This window comes from Hyperolius riggenbachi, chromosome 3, assembly GCF_040937935.1.
Source record: "Hyperolius riggenbachi isolate aHypRig1 chromosome 3, aHypRig1.pri, whole genome shotgun sequence".
Classification (NCBI taxonomy): Eukaryota; Metazoa; Chordata; class Amphibia; order Anura; family Hyperoliidae; genus Hyperolius; species Hyperolius riggenbachi.
Genome location: NC_090648.1, coordinates 111,706,703 through 111,723,933, shown reverse-complemented (window position 1 = coordinate 111,723,933; position 17,231 = coordinate 111,706,703). Strand labels below are relative to the sequence as shown.

Genomic DNA, 17,231 nt, shown 5'->3' with positions numbered 1-17,231 from the left:
CAGATACTGATCTTTTGAATGTCTACAGCATCTTTGTGTGCAGCATCTTGCAAAGATTTCTGCCTGATGGGGAGTTCAGCTCCATAGAATAGACCAGGCATGGGCAAACTCGGCCCTCCAGCTGTTATGGAACTACAAGTCCCACAATGCATTTGCCTTTATGAGTCATGACTGGCTGTCAGACTCCTGCAATGCATTGTGGGACTTGTAGTTCCTTAACAGCTGGAGGGCCAAGTTTGCCCATGCCTGGAATAGACTGTAGGTATGGCTCTCGTACTACATGGAAGGGGGTAAAATTGGTCTGTGATCTTTCATTTTCCAAAGACTATGGTCTGATGTGTGTATGAGCCTTTAATCTGTGCCTGCCTTAACTGGTGAGATCTATTGTATGCTTCTTACGCAAAACGTTGTGTGATTATTGCATGCAAAGCCCTGCATATTGAGCATTGTGCATTTTGATCTACCTTACTATAAACACTGTCTGTGATTGCTTGCTGAAGCACTGAAAAGAAAAAAAATGACTCCCAAGTATTGACGGAATTAAGATAAAGTACTATAGTATACTTAGTGTGCTCGAGTATGACCATTTCTGATATAGTGAACTACTTTGCCTAGTCCCTAGGTCCCTATAAGATTTTTATAATGGGATTCTACTGTATTATTACAGCTCAAGACAAAAAAAAGGTTCTGGTTCCCCATCCCTTAACCTCCCTGGCGTTAACCCCGACCTACACTCGGGGTAGCCGCTGCAGAGGATTTCTCTGCCCCTGGAGGGATTTTTTTTTAAATTAAATTTGCTTTAGCCTTTGTAGCTAGCACTTCGCTAGCTACCATTGTCCCCCAAGTCCCTCCACTCTTTTTTGATTGCCCCCGATCGTCACTGTTATACTCTTCTCCAATCAGCTTCATGCTTTGCTATGGGGAGGAATGTGATTGCGCATTACATCATGTGGTCGATGACGTCAGACGTCTTGTCCGATCAGCAACGACTGAAGCTCATTGGGGAGGCTGCGGCTCTGGCGGGATCAGAAGGGTGCGGGGGACAATGGTAGCTAGCCTAGTGCTAGCTACAAAGGCTAAAGCAAATTTAATTCAAAAAATCCCTCAGCCTCAGAAACTGCGTACCACCAGGGAGGTTAAAGGACTTCCGAAGCCATATAGAAAATCTATCACCATGGGCTTCCTCCAGTCCCTTAAAGCAGCCCCCGCAATGATAGCGACCCGCCGACGGGGTTGTCTCTTTTGTGCCTGCACTCATGCCCGCACGTCCACGTCATCTGGCGCGCACTGTGCCATAGTTGTGCGCAGATGTAGGACGCACCAGATGACGAGGACATGGCTCGGAAAACCAGGGCCCCCCCAGACGCCATCATTGTGGGCGGGCAGCGGGGACACGGAGGAGGACCAGGGCTGTGGCAAGGCACTGAGACGGCCTTGAGGGGCTGGAGGAAGCCCCAGTAGAGTACAAAACAGATTTCCTATTTGGCCTCGGAAGTCCTTTAAAGTGGACCTGAACTCTAATGCTTGGAATACACGGGTCGATCCGGCGGCCGATTAGCCACCGGATCGACTCCCGCCGCGTCCCCGCTCGTCTGCGCGTATTGATTACCGCTCGTCCCCGCCGGCGCTCCTTATCAGCTGCTCGATTCCCTGCCATTGTCCGCCGGCGGGGATCGAGCACCATGATCGGACCAGCTGAATATTGTCAACTGGCCGGATCAGCTGCTCGATACACGGTACAGAAACGTACCATGTATCCCCAGCATTATACAGAGAAATGCACCCTGTATTCCCCCTCATATGTAACTGATCACAAATGTAATTTGATCTCTAAGCCATGTCAGCTGGCTACCTCGACAAAGCAGCTAATTTGTAAACACAGGATGTTAACCCTCTGTCTTCTTCCATGAAAGCAGGAATTAGAAACACTGCAGATCTATTGCAGAATTGATATCAGCTCTAACAAAAAAAAGTGCATTCCTTTAAAGGTTATTATGCTGTTGCTTATCTTTTGGAGGAGAAGAGAGGAAGTTCTGAGTTCAGGTCCACTTTAAAGAACACCTGTACTGAGAGGTATATGGATATATTTCCTTTTAAACAAAAGCAGTTGCCTGGCATGCGTTGATCCTTGGCTGCAGTAGTATCTAAATCGCACACCTAAAATAAGCATGTAGCTAATCCAGTCAGACTTCAGTCAGAAACATCTTATCTCCATGCTAGTTCAGGGTCTATGGCTAAAAGTAAGTAAGTGTGTGTGAGCGTGCGTGCGTCCATATCGGAGCCTACATTGTAAATATAGTACTTTAAAGTCAGGGCTTGAGTAGATGACAACATGACTGCCTCTGAGCATAAATCAGTGCGCCATCACCACATAGCCTGCTAAGTAACACCTACCCGAATATGCCTCGATGGTTCCAGAAGGCAAACACAATGTGATCAGAACATGCTGGGACAAACAAGCTCAGCTGCCATGTGAATCACTAAGTAAAGATCTGCAGGCAAGACGACAGTCATATGTTCTGATCAGTCCATGACATGAAAGGTGTGATATCTAAGTACACAGAGAAAGGCTGCGGTCACATGTCACTTGTGACTCTGGGCTCGTAGCTTCTTTGTCAGCCATAGAATATTCCGAGCCTGCCCTGAAAGTGCCAAAGGGGAGAAACTCACAAACTATTGCAGACTGGGATTCTTTTTCCAAAATGAGAACTTCAGTTCATAAAACACAGTTTTGGCTTAATTACTAATACATGATGGAAAGGCTAAGAGGTCTTTCACACTGGTGCAGTACGTGGGTCATTTTACCGCACCTCACCGATATGCCAATGAGGGTGCTTTCAAACAGCGTGCGGTGCCCCATTAGTTGCCAATCTACCGCGAGCGCATACCTACATTGCCACGCAACCTCTGCGATGACGGCAAGTGCATGTCTCTTCCTGCTTGGCCGGTGGCCAGACAGGGAACGTCAGCGGTGCTATGATGCGGTGTTCCCTGAAGGCCTGTTTTTGATGATGCAATGCGGTGCATCACCAACGCTGGCTTGCAGTGTGAACCCGGCCTGAATGTGAGCAGGTAAAATACGGATATTCCACAGGGTTTCTAACAGACTGTAATATGGGAAAATCCAAAGAGCTCGTGCCAAGTTTACCGTTACCTACAGTGATAAGGTGGTGTGCAATTAGCGCGACCTGCGTTACCTAGGTTGCTGGGGTAACCGGCGCTATGCTACTTGCGCAGCATGTGTTACTCCAACACGTTACCAAGGTGATGTAGGTTGTAATGTGCGCTACCTTGTCGCTGTAAGCAAGGGTAAAACTACAGCAAATAGACTGCCAATATAAGACCACAAATCAAATCAGTGACATATAAAGTGCAAGTCAAACGGATTTCACCCACACAACCACTGGTGTCTGGACCCACAGACAAAGCACACAAAAACAATCAGTAATCCATACATTATGAATAAGAATAAAATATATCATATAAGTTACATAAGATGCCCTATGCAGTGAATCTAAAGAGCTTAATAATTACTAGAGAGACTCCTAATGTCTGGTAGCACACAGCAAGACCGAATACAAAAGGAAAAATATGTAATCTTCCATTAACAGGACCTTCCATAAACAACTGGTGAGGACTGAAAGTGACCCAGAGATCACAAATTACAAAGCTTTTTATTTACCCAGGTTTTCCTCCAGCCCCATAAGCATGGATGAGTCCCTAGCCATCCTCCTGTTGCCCTCTGTTCAGTAGTAATGAGCCCCACTAACTGGCTCAGTTGGCTCCAGTGTGAGTCAGCCGGGGTCTTCTGCGCATGTGTGGAGCCGAATACCGAAGCGGATTACTGCTAAACAGAGGACCGCAGGAGGACGGGAGGGACACTTCCATGCTTATGAGGCTGGAGGAAGACCCGGGTAAGTAGAAAAAACCCACTTTTGGTCTAAACAATAGGCTAAAGCTAAGACCCGCCGATAACCCGACCCCTCCAATGTGCTGCCATACTCACCCATGCAGAGTGCACATTGGGGTGTGCAGAGTACTTATCTCCCTAATGACCCGTGCAGCTTCTGATCTGGCCATTAGAGCTTTAGGCTCAGTGTCATGTGATCGCAGTGAGCTTGGAGCTATAGCGGCCAGTTCAGCACAGGACACTAGAGGATGCAAGCCGGAGCGAGAACAGGTAGCTACAGTAAATATGCTATAGCACAATCCATTGCATACTCCACATACAGGGCTTCCTCCCTTTACACCTAAAATGTAGGTGTCAGAAAGGCAGCCTAATCACAGTACTATACGGTATGTGCTTATTATGGATGGAACAGAGAACCAAAATGACTACCAATAAGTGTGAGTAGCCCACCCAGAACACCGAAATGTCCCACTATATATACTGAAACAACTTACAGGGTATAAAGGGTCTACAGCTTACACCTTGGTGCCAGACACCACAGGGCACCTTCACAGGTCTTGTGGAGACCTTATCTTGATGGGTCAGAGCTGTTCTGGGAGCACGAATGGCGACCTGCACAGTATTAGGGAAGCATTTTTGGACTGGACTTCATTTGCTATAAAGTGCAAAAGTTTGCAACCACTGCTGGGTCATCACAAATAAAATTGGGGGCTGCAGAAAAAGGAGGACAGAATTTATTTTAAAAAAAATAATTGCTGTGGGTGATGTGCGTGATGTAATATTTATGGAGCTTTCAACAAACCCTCTTTGTTCTGATATGATCCTGGAGGGGGTTATAAACAAATGCCCTTGTAAGAGCAAACCATTCTGAAAAAAAGTTTGTACGAGTTTGCTGGGTCACTAAGGTTTACCAGTGTTCTCCAACCTTAGTGTATCAGGCCTGATCTGCCCTGCATCCTCTGTAGGTTTCTTGCCAATGCCAAATTTTGTAAACTGGAAAAAAAACAGAGGAGGCGTCCTTCATGGTCATCACATTCCAGCATCTTTGTCAGGTTTGAAGATGTAAAAGCACTGAATGACTGTCGTGCAGAGTCTACATTTTTCCACTTTGCATACTTCTTTAGTGTTGAAAAGAGAAAAAGACGTCAAGCTGAGAAGTCAAACAACGAAAGCAGCAGAGTCATCTGCCGTGAAGAGCAGCAATGCCACATAATAGTGTCAAATGCACCCTTATATAAAAGTGTGGTCATGTTTATTCAACTGCTGTGCCAGTCCTCCAGGTAGAGGAAAAGCTAGCAGTTAGGTTTCCCTGAGATTTTAACCAACCTTTGCAGACCCCATTTCTGCTCAGTTGAGTGAGGTGCTATTTACAGAGTAGCACAGATAGGACTTTAAATGCTGACCACTAACCATACAATCTCCATTGTACCATCTTACCAATTCCAAGGCGTTTGATAGTTTAACCACTTTTCATCCAGACCTTGTTTTCGCCTTATGGACCTTATCTTTGGCTATGTTCCTGTCAATTTATGGTGCGGATATTGGATTCTGAAATAAAGCTACAGTGTGCATTTTTCAATTTTTTTTGCATTTTTTTATGGTAAATATCAATGTTGTTGGCTCAAGGAACATATATTCCTTTTCACCAATAACTGCTGCAGCAGATCGTGCCAGAGGTTTGCACAGGAGCAAGTCCAATCGTGCTCAGCTGTGCTTCAGCTACAAGGACGTAGATATACTGTAGTCGTGGATAAAGTGGTAAAACAACCTGTTCAGATTATTCTAAATGTGTTTGTCCTTATACTACACAGATGTGGTACATTTGTGCAATCAAGATAGGACTTTTAGTGGCCAGCTTAAAACACACCTGTGTCATTGGTATATCTGGATATTCACCAGAAATGTCAAAGAAAAGTTGTTTTGGTAATATCTTTAATGACTAACTGTACAAGATTTTTTTTGTTTTGCAAGATTTCAAAACTTTCATTTTCTCTTTTTTAGGCATGTTACAGAACTGATCAGAACCATACCAATCATGTGCAGTTAGTCATTAGAGGTAACACCTAAACAACTTTTGTTGTTATGTCTTCGGATTCTCTTAATGACAAACACCGGACCACACACACAACTGGCCAAAAGGTGTCTCAGATCTTCGAGCCCTAGTTCCTTCACAGAATCCTTTTTTTTGTCGCCATGCTCCCATCCATGTGGGAGTCCATCCATACTGGGCATGAGCAAGTCCCGCGCAAGCCCATAAGAATAAAGCACTCGCGCATGGAGAAAAAACGCTGTACATGAGCAGCTTCATTCTACTAGGTATGCACATACCTTACTTGTGCATGTGGATGAGCTTGTATTCAGTGGGAGCGCTACCAGAAGAAACGTATTCAACAGGCTCTAGTCAAATATGCTTGGAGGTACGTCTATAGGAACAGTCTGCGGGAGAAGGATTCGAGAAGGAAGTTGGACTATTTAGCTATTTAGAGGCTTTCTACATCTGAGGTAAGTATTTTACTTTTTTTTTTTAAATGTTTGCTTCAGGTACACTTCAAGACTACAGCCCTCACCCCAAGTTTTACTTTACAAGTACATTACAGTTATATTTGAAATCCTCACATTAAATGTGTGATTTTCTAGAGCTGTGTAGGCATTCAACTGCAAAGTTTGTCTTTATCGGTCTATAAAGTGAGTCGGGGCACCTCTCCTGAGAATCTAGCATGTGTACAGCGACCCCCAAGCTTCGCCAAGAGATCAGCAGAGGAAGATGGTCTCAGCTGAGCTCACGGTCCTCCTCCTTACCCTTCCCATTCTGTGACACTGCATCGTGCATTAAGCCATCCCCCCCCCCCCCCCCCCAGCAAGAAAAAAAACTTAATTAGCCTAGTCTATACAATAATCTACCCCAAACTGAGACCGAGTTCTAATCCCCGTGGTTGAAAGTAATTTTGTGTTTAAGCTCCCTGATCAGCTGATGCCAAATAAATCTCTAGTAAACTACCTGTTCAGCCTATCTACTGGCCATTCTCCGAACTGGAACTGGCGACCGATAGGGTTATGACATGCAAGTCTCTCAGAGAAATTTAGTCTGTGCTGTCCACCTTGCAGTCTAACCCATGGGATGATGCAATCTGAATAGCAGCAGCAACTTATTCCACAGAACCTGAAATTCTGTCCCTGTACCTTGTTGCTTCTGGTTCTGTAATCAAAATTGTCAAGAGAGGATTTTTAGTTCTTAAAGCCCCATATCACACAAAAAGGTATGCTACGCTATTAGATGATATATTTAGCTGCGTGCCTAAAAATGAACTTTAAAATGGCAAATTATGTAGAGCGGCAGGAGGCTCTGCAAATTTAGCACAAGCAAAGGCAGGAGACGTTGTCAATCATTCTGTTCAGGACATGTATGTGAAGAAAGGGATACTTGTTTTGCAGTCAAAAAGTAACCCCACTTTCACTCCAAGCTACTGCCAATGTGTAGAGCTTTGTATGCTAGTGTGAGAAGTTGGGTAATTGGTAACCAAATGGAGAGATTGGCAGAGAAGGGCACTATTGCCGGTATTCATACAGATGCCAACGGCGATTCCAGAAGATGTTTGTTTTCTCGGTGGATTGGAGGCAGGGGGTGAGGCTACTTGGTTGGGCGTCAGTTAAGGTTAGGCTTCAGGAGGGGGTTAAGGTTAAAGAAAAACTCAGACTAAGAATTGAACTTTATCCCAATCAGTAGCCGATACCCCCTTTTACATGAGAAATCTATTCCTTTTCACAAACAGACCATCAGGGGGCACTGTATGACTGATAATGTGATGAAAGCCCTCCCACAAGTTACTCTGAGGACCGTGGTACTCCTCCCAGTTTCCTGTATGTGAACCTTGTTGCATTGTGGGAAATAGCTGTTTACAGATGTTTCCAACTGCCAAAAAAGCATGCAGCAGCTACATCACCTGCCAACAGTAAAAATGTCACCATGTAATAAATGTCAGAATGTAAATTAGGGATTTATAAGATTTTACAATGGGCAAACACTGACGAAATCATTTATACATAATTATTGTAAAAATGAAGCACTTTTTGTTGCCCATGCAACAGAAGCTTAAAGCTATGATAATATGCTGAACTAGTGTCGCCTTTTAGGATTGGCATGCCGAATCCTTAAGCAACCTCAGGTGACCTCTGTACAAATACCAGATTTTCGACCAAGATGGCCCGAACAGCCCCTCGGACAAGTTTAGTCTCGCGTGTGTACATAGCTTAAAAGACGGATTGTTAAAGAGAAGCACAAACACTCCTTTACACATACAACTGAATACAAACTCCTACACAGGGGGAAAAAAAAGCATTAATTGCACACCTAAATGTATAAGGCTCGCATGCATAACCTTCGGGTGTGTACAAACACAGATAACCAAATACTGGAATAGCACGTTCCGAGAGGAATCGGTTTCACAAGAGATCTCCAAACTTGTTCTGTAAGAACAGCCAGGAATTCTCAGCAGGTAATTGATGGTTATACAGATTGTGAAAGCAGCCTATCTGGACCAAAGACTGAGGTCAAGTGAGTCTTCCTGAGTGGCACCATTCTTTCTATGACAGAAATCCACAATATCAAGGCTCTAGTCTTCCTTCAGAATTGGAGGTTAAATTAGCAAAAGCAGGAGAGAGTCAGTCAGTCACATCCCAGCTGTGAAATAAAGCAAAGCTTCTCTCTGGTCGCTGTGTATAACGTTTCCACATATAGTCACATGTTTTGGGATAAATCAGCCCCAGTGTACTTTTGCGGGAGATTTGTGTACAATTATTCAAGTAAAAACTGCACTCGAATACTTGCATCCTGCCTCAGTTACAAAAGTCCTGGAGGCACCTCGGAGGAGCGAAAGGTTCATAGTTGGGGTCCCTCGGCTCTGCCCCCCCCCCCCCACACACACACAATTGCAGGCGCTGCTCCCCTCTAGTTACGCAGGGGGGCCCAGAGCTATGCCCCCCCCCCCCACTATTTATCTTCCCTTCCTCTGATACGGGGGACTATACGTCAGATCAGTATATTTGTGGCTACACTTGTTATGGGTGTGAAGATCATGATGGCCTAGGAGAAAAAAAGGGAAGGGCGGGGAAGTGAACATTGGGCGGACCCATCAAAGTTTTGTTGGGGGGGCATGAATTGTAGTTACTCCATTGCTCATAGGTTTTTGGTGCTGCATTTGAAGGGAACAAAAGTCCAACGCAAGCTGCCTTTTAGGTGCTTTTTAAAAAATACATTATTTTGTCATTTTCAGCCTACTCATTAAGTGGATTTATATAGCGCCAACATATTATGCAGCGCTGTACAATACATAGGATTACAGACAATGATAACGGGGGTGACCGACAGCACAGTACAGGTAATAGACAATAGATACAACAATACAGGTGATAGGCAATAAGATACACAACACAATACAGGTAGTAATACAATGCCAGATCATACACTGGAGTGGTAGTGCTAATAATATAAGCTCACATTATTCTGGGTAGAGTGCACAGTCAAGTATGATACACAAGGGGAGGGGGCCCTGCCAAAGGCTTACAATCTAGAGGGAGGGATGGTGATATGAAAGGAGAAGTTCTCGGCAGAGAGTGTTAGGGGCAGCGTTGAGGGGAGGTAGGCCTCCTTGAAGAAGTACGTTTTGAGTTCTTTTTTTAAAGGTGTTGAAGGAGAGGGCAAACCTGATGGGCAGTGGGAGAGAGTTCCACAGGATGGGAGTAGCTCTAATGCACAAGCGGCTTTCAGGGCCCTTTCACACTGGGACGGTGCAGTAATCTTACAGCACCCCACCACAGGGAAATGAAAGTCAATGGGTTGTATGCGTCGCGCATGCACAGAAGTGTATTTTTCACAATCAGCCACAGGAAGTGAGCGCAACTTTCTGGTTGGCCGGCTGCCAGATGGGGATTACTGCGTACTAAAGTTGTTTATCCCTGGAGGCCTATTTTTGGTGGTGCGTGCCGCACCACGGCCGCCAATCCGCAATGTGAAACCGACCTCAAGGGTCCCAGTGCTGGTTTGCCTCTGCTGAGGAAGATGGGGGGGAAGACTCTTTAGGATCCAGAAGCTTCCCCCACCCGAGGTAAGTACCCCCTAGGGGCACTTTTTCCCTTCTGAGCCACTTTCATGCTGTAAATCAATTACATAAAAATCTATTCTTTTGATCTGAATGACCTTGTTGAAAATGCAATCGTTTGTTAAAAATCACACGGCTAATGGGAACCTTTAAGCTGGAATCCAACAGCTAGCTCTAGCAATGGCTCCTTCCACATTCCTATTACATCAGATTTCCTTGAAGGCATATACCTCAACTGAATGGAGGGTGGTGTCATAGTTTTCTACCTACAACAGCAGTAAAGGAAATCCCTGCTATGCTAGCATAAGGCAATGAAAGGAAAGCTGCACTTAGTACAGAGAGTTCTGTGGCAGAAGAACTCTCCAATCATTCCCACAAGGCCCAGCTCTGCATATGGGAGTCAGTCCTCACACCGCTGGCTGGCACAGACTTCAGACGGTTGTCAGCTGTGCAAAGCATGATCTACCAAGCCAGACCAGCACAAGAACACGTACCCTGTCTCAGCCGAGCGTGGCTTATCTCTAAGGAAAGGCGCGGAGGAGAGGGGCAGCGCTGTAGGGAAACAGAGTACTGATTGCCCATCAGCTTCATAATCTCCCAAACAGGGTCTGCCCCTGAGGACAGCAATCATCTGATGTGTTCATGTAGCTTTAGGACTGTCTTTCCACATGCTGAATATCTATAGTAATATGGATAAGCACAATCCTGCAGTATTAAAATATTCATGCTTTATTTTCATCCAATAATCACTGTCAAGGATTACAGTGTTGAAATATCATTACGGCACCACTATGCACTTCAATGCAGCTTCAATGCTGATATTTGCAGAAGAGTTTCAGGATTACTCCCAGCAGCGCTGAAAACTCAACCTAACCCTGCAACATCAAAATGATAGCAGAAATAGGCTAAAGCTGACCTCTACTCACCCTCCTCACTTCTGCCCTTTGTTGGCAAATAAGTATAAATAATACTTGCCTGATCAAAGACAAAAAAGACAAGACAAATAACATTTATATCGCGCTTTTCTCCTGGCGGACTCAAAGCGCCAGAGCTGCAGCCACAAGGACGCGCTCTACAGGCAGTAGCAGTGTTAGGGAGACTTGCCTAAGGTCTCCTACCGAATAGGTGCTGGCTTACTGAACAGGCAGAACCGAGATTCGACCCCTGGTCTCCTGTGTCAGAGGCAGAGCCCTTAACCATTACACTATCCAGCCAATCAAAGAGACTTTCCACCATGGCTACATGGAGCAACACTAGAGGATGCTCAAATACAGCCTTTACGGTTACTCCAGGAAGAGGAGGGCAGGCATTGTCTTTAAGGCAACAATCTAGGCTAACTGCTTATTAAACTAAGCTAGAGGCCTTCCTACCACCCACAGGAGCATCAATAGACATGTAAAGGTTTTGTTAAATAGCAGTGGTCACAACTGACCAACCTCCCCCCCAAATGGTTGAAAATCCTTGGACCTCTGCCACCACCTTCCCAATCTGGACATTGAAGTGGAGCAGGTTTGGTACGGCCGAGTTGCCATTGACTGCCTTCCCAAACTGGATATGGAAGGTCATACCGGATTTGCCATGGACCACCTTCCAAAAGCTGGTATTGTGATTTTAAAAGCACTTACATTCATTTGAATGGACAGCGCTTCAACGACTAACATGCCAACTGCCACATTTAACCAAAACTAAATTTCACAATAAGAGGCTGGTTCATGAGAAATGCTCCCGTTGGTTTGTTTTATCACAGACAAATAATGTCCTGCTACTTCGTAGAGTAACATCTGATACAGTTTATTGTCGAGTTGCATTTAGAGCCCTAGTGGGACAGAATGTAGCCGCGAATGCCACTGACTCCAGAAGCTGCATCCAGCATCCGGGATAGCTTGGTCAACAGCATCGTGTCAGCATTCAATGACAAACGACATGAAATAAATGCGCTTGTTCATCATTCTGAATCACAACGCAGTGGATCCCTAGCGTTAGGGATAGTCTCCCTCCCTCCATTCACCCCTATCCCCAGACATAGGCAAACAAGTCCCTTCAATATTAGTTATTAGGACTTATGGAGTCCATTATTATTTCCTTACATATACCCCAGATTTTCTTATGGATAGCATTATGAAGGGATCTTGTGACAGGAGGTGGTGGAGAGCCGAGTGAATTTGACTGTGTACATGAAAAAAATATACAAAACACAGAGTGGGGACACCAAGAGCCAAATATAGTGTAGTATGTACTGGTAGTTGAATTGAAGTATGATAGAGTAATAAGCTATACTCACAAAGCAAGGTTACCTCCAAGGCAACCACTGTATAGGCAGGTGGGGAGATTAGACCTGACCCCACTCAGGATTAAGAAGTCGCTCTCTGTAGATAAGGAAAAAAGGGGTAACACCTCTCCACCAGGGGTGGACTTGATATAACATAGTATATCATAGTATAGTAACAAGTTTATTTACATACTCCGGGGGACAATGCAACGTGCCTGGCTCTTCTACTGACCACATATGCTATTGCTCCGTTATTGCCTGATGAAGCAGAGTCAAACCTGTGAAACGCGTTGCATTGTCCCCCGAAGTATGTAAATAAACTTGTATTTGACAAATACATTGGCAATTTTTGTGTCTGCTTGGAAGAGGTAAGTCGACCACTGCCTCCTCAGGTTTTAAACTTTTTAGATTATTTTATCCTTTTGGCGCCTCTGTATCCATACTACGCTATGAAAAAATATCCGTAGTCTGATCATCAGCCAGTGCAGTCCATACACTTATGAGGTCCCTGCGTGTCACAACATATACGCATTTCCGAATTGCCCATGGCAATACGCATAGAGTGAACAAGGCCCCATGCAGTGTATAAGTGTGCCCAGACAGTCCAGTCTATGCAGTGCGTGATGTACCAGCGTACCAGACACTGATGTACTCACTGTAGGACCTTGATAGCTCCAATCCCATACTGGAGAGGTGTAGCTGATGCACACCACCAGGCAGGTACACCACTCCTGCCGCACACTGTGTGCTGACGTTAAGTAAATGGAACACACGTTTGAGCCAGTGGTTGCACCTCCTTCTCTGAACCAGTCATTCACACACAGACCGAGACGCTAAAATCAGCGAATCAATACAACTGTATATCGAGGCCTTCAAGTGCCCAGAAAACATAACAAAAAACATAACAACCATATAGGTATTTGTACTCAAGGCGAAAGTTTCTATAATTTAAGTGTATCTTGCTTTAGAGGACTGACTCATATCACAGGAAAAGAAGGCGCAAATTCTGGTTCATAAACTAGGGATGCCCCCATCCCTTTCCTCCAATCAGCAGGGAGGGAAGGGATGCAGGCGGGGACTGGAGTTCTGCAGGAGGCAGGGAGAGCAGCAGACTGACACTATAGAGATAAACACAGCCAGCTCTGACAAGCTGTTTGTCAGCAGCGTGGCTGTGATTTATGAGGGATTGCAGAGTGCAGGGGGACCTTAGGGGGGTTTGGGATAGCAACAGAGGCTGGGCTGTATAGGCAGATCCAGCCTCTGTATGCAGATAATATTCTTTAAACACACCTCGGGTTCTCTTTAAGGAACCTCTGCATTGTCCTCAAGGAACCTTGGGGTAGTGATGACAAGAACTGTTCGCTGGCGAACAGTCCCTCTGTAGTGACCTTGGGGCTAGTTCCGGGTCAGCAAGGTCTGTCAGCAGTGCGCAGGTGTTGGCCTGGGGGGGCGTGTCCTTGATCACACACCTGCAGCTGGGAGTGCTCTGCGCATGACTTTATGCGGAGCGCCAGGCCAGTGTCTGCGCACTACTGATGGACCTCGTTGACCTGGAAGTACCCCCGAGGTCACTACACAGGGACAGTTGTGTGTATTTGAATCTAAAATATATGAAAGTCTAATGTTTATCAGTACATTACAGAAAACAATGAACTTTATCACAATATGCTAATTTTTTGAGAAGATCCTGTATACTTCTGTTTTAGCCTATGTTTCGCATAAAGTGACCATCACGTTTATGGCTACTAGACCTCCATTTCCTAACCCAGATGGATTAAGTTACGTAAAGAACCAAAAAGAAGAGATCATCTGTATGGGCCATAATACTAACTCCACTAAGCACAAATGAAGCTTTATGAACAAAATCTTTATTCTAAACACTGAGACACAAAAAGATAAAATGTTTTTATCTTTTTGTGTCTCAGTGTTTACAATAAAGATTTTGTTCATGAAGCTTCATTTGTGCTTAGTGGAGTTTGTATTATGGCCCATACAGATGATCTCTTTTTGGTTCTATGCAGTCTATTTGCATCTGATGGGGCACTTATCATGGTGTTTTATATCTAATTTAGACTCAGGTACTGTTGTGAGGATTAAATTACGTAACACATCACCAACCCACAAGACAACACAGTATGCTTCACCCCTCTTCAAATGAGCTAAATCTTTGGTCAAAAGGCTGTTTTTGTTTATGTTTTAATGTCATTTGCACTCATATGTACTGCACCTTAGCACTACTGCACTTCCCCTGACGGAGCCACTATTGTGTGTGTGTGTGTGTTTTATGAAAGCACCGACTATTGCTCCAACTCCTTAGTCTAATTTTTACAAAAGCTATGGATTTGGTTTAAAAATCATTCGACTCCGACTCCTCGCTTTATTGAGACCCCAGACTCCGACTCCAGGTACCCAAAATTTTTCCGACTCTGACGCCACAGGCCTGGACTGCACACATACCGTAGATCATGCTACATGTGCAGGACGCATGGGTATTCACCAGTATGCCTGCTCGCAAAACAGCCAAGGAAATAACCATTCACAGATCATTTCCATTCAATCTGCAGCATAAATCCCTTCCAATCAGCAGACAACCCAGTCTGATAGGCTCAGTCATCGGGTGGGAGGAAATATCGGCTTGTGTATACGAGCTCTTAGTGGTAATAGAACGTATATAGCGTATATAAACTTAACTTGGTACAGCACAAAAAGGATATTTTAGCAATCAGTTATGAACGCATGCTGTAATTTACATTGGTTAATTATATTAAAACTATCCATGCAGATAATTATTGCTTAAAAATAGAATCCAGCAATGAATCAACATGGCTCATTTGGAGTAAGTGGCCTGAAGCGCTGATATATGTTCAGGCACTAAATGCAGAAGTTCTTTATGCACTTCACGATTTTGTCAGGAAGCGTCTGAGCAAACAAAGCCTGGGCCGCTTTTAACCGATGCCTTAAAAATGAAACCCGGTCATGAAATAGGAAGAGACACGCCCAACCTGTGGCATAATCAGAAGCCAGAGGCTTCACAGCGCAAGATTTAAGGGGAACACCACTTTTATTAAAACATGGATAATAAAAACAGCAATGCTGCGGCTGCAGAAATCATATTGTAAGTTAAAGGGGCTTCATTTTCTCATTGAGGCCCCTTTTACACTTGCAGGTTAAACCTGCGTTGTGTTACCCTATTTTACCACAAGGGCCGCAAAAGCCATGAAAGTCCAAGGAGACTTGCACACTTATTGTGGTGTGCCGGAAGTATCCAAGCCGATACAAAGGCAGCAGTGCGTTACCGCAAGCACCAGACCTAACATACGGTGCTTAAAGGGAACCTAAACGGAGAAGGATATGGATTTTTCCTTTTAAAATAATACCAGTTGCCTGAATCGCCTGCTGATCCTGTGTCTCTAATACTTTTAGCCACAGCCCCTGAACAAGCATGCAGATCAGGTGCTCTGACTGAAGTCAGACTGGATTAGCTGCATGCTTGTTTCAGGGTGTGATTCAGCCACTATTGCAGTCACAAAGATCAGCTGGACTGCCAGGCAACTGGTATTGTTTACAGGAAACAGCCATATCACTCTCAGTTAAGGTTCCCTTTAAGGTAAGGGAAGTCTATGGGCGAAGCAGGAGGTGTAAACGACAGAGCGCGGCGTCACAGAGAGCATGTGCAGACTGACGGGAGTCACAATGACGTACTTGCTTCCCAGCAGGCCATACGTCACTGAGTGGGCGGCGCTAAGCATATGACCCTGTTGGCGCACTCTGCCACAGGGTCATATGAGTGAGTGTTTTTTTGCGCTGCAATGTGGCACAGATTGTCAAATTGTATTCAACCAGAATAAATTGTGTAGAAAAATTCAGTTCATACCAAACTTTATTCGTTGTTTGTATAAACAACAAAAGGATGAAATTATGAAAGAGTGTGTATACATATATAATGAAATGATGAAAAGGGTAAGTTATGGAATGTAGTGTGAAAAGAATATACAGTATATGGAATTGTGTGTAGAATTATAATATGTAACTATTGTACTTGGTTAATTTATGTAATTAATAAACAGAAATTAAGTGTTTGTAGCAAAATAGAGTGTTCAGCTGTAAGTACCAATATGGTGTTCAGCTGTAATTGTAATGCTCAACAGCAAATGATAATCGCATAAGATATTGATAGATGTACAAAGATGAAAAATGGGGATAAATGTCACAGTGGTATATGTAGCTCTATGAAAATGCAAAATGATCATTGAGGTTGCCATACAGGCGTGTTTTTTAACCAACCAACGTTTTCAGCGTTTATGTTTTTTCTGGGTCTGCGGCTTTTGTTTTTGAAAAGCTTTACGCATAACACAGAACTGCACAAAAGCAGGGTGAATGGAATACCCATAAATGCTTGGGGTCTTATTTGGAAGGAAAAAAAAAACAACTATTTTTTTCTTCATGTTTGTCTTCTAAAATATAGGCCCAAATCCATCCATTAACGATTGCCATGGAAACAACTGAGGAGACATCATCACCACATCAGAGGCAACAGGAAGGAAGTTCACGCACTCAGGCTTGTAAAGGGTAACGGAATACTTCTAACGTACTCAGATCATCACTACAATACATGGGTTACAAAGTAGATTAAACAAGATTTCATTATATTCATAGATTCATGTGTAAATGTTTCAGCAGATCAACATATGGGAGACAGTAGAAGAAATATATATTTTTATACACACACAGCTGTGTGATGGTCGTTAGGAAATCAAACGGCATTGTCGCCGCGCACCTGACTGAGCCCTTGCAACCAAGATTTTCCAGCATGCCCAATTGACCCTTCCAAAATCGATTGAAAGATCGATCGGGTGGCCATGTTACAGTTTATATATGTGGAATCGGTACATATATAAAAAAAAAAAAAAAACGTGGCAGCCACCATATGCTTTTCAGTTCAGGCGTCCTTTAACCC

General features: G+C 44.2%; 1 protein-coding gene and 1 long non-coding RNA gene across 12 annotated transcripts in view; one reads left to right on the top strand and one right to left on the bottom strand.

Annotated features, from left to right (window-relative positions):
• Positions 1–17,231, bottom strand: part of AAK1 (AP2 associated kinase 1) — a 187,129-nt gene that overhangs the window by 139,524 nt on the left and 30,374 nt on the right. The window contains exon 1 of one of the 11 annotated variants that reach the window (XM_068274795.1): positions 2,893–3,108. The exons of the other annotated variants lie outside the window; for them this stretch is intronic. The gene's annotated coding sequence lies outside the window, so the exon portion shown is untranslated. Of the gene's footprint in view, positions 1–2,892; positions 3,109–17,231 lie in introns of those variants that run through there. 11 annotated transcript variants of the gene reach the window in all.
• On the top strand, positions 2,955–16,923 carry LOC137562951 (uncharacterized). Its single transcript, XR_011030224.1, has 3 exons — positions 2,955–3,072; positions 5,912–6,412; positions 16,740–16,923. It is a non-coding gene; the product is annotated as an uncharacterized lncRNA (long non-coding RNA).